Raw genomic sequence first — 1607 nt, forward strand, 5'->3', positions numbered from 1 at the left:
TCATAAGGAAGAGAAAACTATATTCAAGCTGCTGTACTGTATTTATTGATGCCATAAATTCATGCTGTCTGTGTTTATTAAAAAATGTGTGTATAAGTGGAACCAGACAATTCAAACCTGTGTTGTCCAAAGGTCAACTATATACTTGGGGGTCCTATGGAAAAAGTCTACTTTTCTACTAACTTTTGAAACCCTTTGAATATATATACTTTCTTTGTTTCAGCATTTTGTTTTGCTTTAGGTGAAAGTTTACACTGCAAATTAGTTTTCCAATCAGTAGTCATACACAACTGTTCTGTGACCCTGGATGTAATCTCTGCAGCATCAGCGCTCTCCTCTTTTCTGTGCTCGGTTCTGTCTCCAGTCATCTGTTTTCCCTGTCCCTTCCCTGCCTTGGTTCATCTTTCCTTTGGGGCAAATGTTGCCCTTTTGGTCTCATAGAGTTGATTGTTCTAAGAAGCACATATTTTTTCTAGGTTTCACTGTTTATTTTGCAGGCTCATCTATTTATTAATTAGATAGCCCTGGTGGTGTACTGCTTAAAGTGCTAGACTGCTAACTGTTGGTTGTTGGTTTAAACCCACCAACTGCTCTTCAGGAGCAAGAAGAGGCAGGCTGCTTCCACAAATAGAGACCCTTGGAAACCCTATAGGGCAGTTCTACTCTGCCTTATTGCATTGCTATGAGTCAGATTCGACTTAATTTTTGGGCCTATTAATTGGCTGAAGGAGTCTTGGTGTGGCGCTGTAAGCTAAGCACTGGACCTCAAGGTCAGTTTGAACTGCAAGGTTGATGGTTCACACTCACCAGTCACTCCTCAGAAACCCTATACAGGGTCGCTATGAGTCAGAAATGACTTGATGGCACTAACAACTACAACGATTGGCTGAAAGGTGGCCTCTGGAAGTGTCTACAGTTTTTAAGTTAGAAAATTGTTTTAGGGTGTTAAGTCTTGGGGGTTCCTCCAGTCACTTTGGACCAGCAAATCTGATCTTTTTAAAATTTGATTTTATTCTACATTTCTTAGCTATCCAACTGGGACCGTCTGTTGTGGTCTTTGTCATTATGGTCAGTAGTGGGAACTGGGCACCATGTAGTTCTTCGGGTCTCAGGTTAAAGGAGGCTGTGGTACATGTGGACATAAATACTCTCTTATAGATTCTTCTGCACACTGACAAATTTAATCAAGTGTACCCCACTCTTGCTGCAGCCTCTATTTATAGCCTGGAGTTATTTTTAAATAGTACTGGCCATAAGTACCAATTGGGTCCAGAGGAAACTCCAATTTAAGAGCAAAATTCTACGCGAATGAGTCAGAAGCTTACAAGAAAGGTGCTCTTATTTTTCTTGCTCAAAGTCACCTAAAAAACTAAGTCATTTTTCTCACTAGGTTCTCAGGGGTGAACACACAGCAGCAACATCACAAACTATGCTTTAGCCTCTGCTGCCAGTCCAAAGGCTGTCTAAGCAAATCAGGTCTAGCTTTAATGAGGTCAAGGAAGTGCTTGGCTGGATTTATGGGTAGAAACAATTTTACTGGTTCGAGCAAGCCCAAACGCTCTTCAGTGGATTCTCAGCAGAAGCTTCACACACACACACACACACAC

The 1607-nt window shown here is 41.3% G+C and overlaps 1 protein-coding gene across 1 annotated transcript in view; it reads right to left on the reverse strand.

Annotated features, from left to right (window-relative positions):
* The window catches only part of LOC102838733 (ubiquitin conjugation factor E4 B-like), a 186984-nt gene that overhangs the window by 52553 nt on the left and 132824 nt on the right, over positions 1-1607 (reverse strand). The gene's annotated exons all lie outside the window — the stretch shown is intronic.

This window comes from Chrysochloris asiatica, unplaced genomic scaffold (assembly GCF_000296735.1).
Source record: "Chrysochloris asiatica unplaced genomic scaffold, ChrAsi1.0 scaffold00090, whole genome shotgun sequence".
In the NCBI taxonomy this organism is placed as follows: Eukaryota; Metazoa; Chordata; class Mammalia; order Afrosoricida; family Chrysochloridae; genus Chrysochloris; species Chrysochloris asiatica.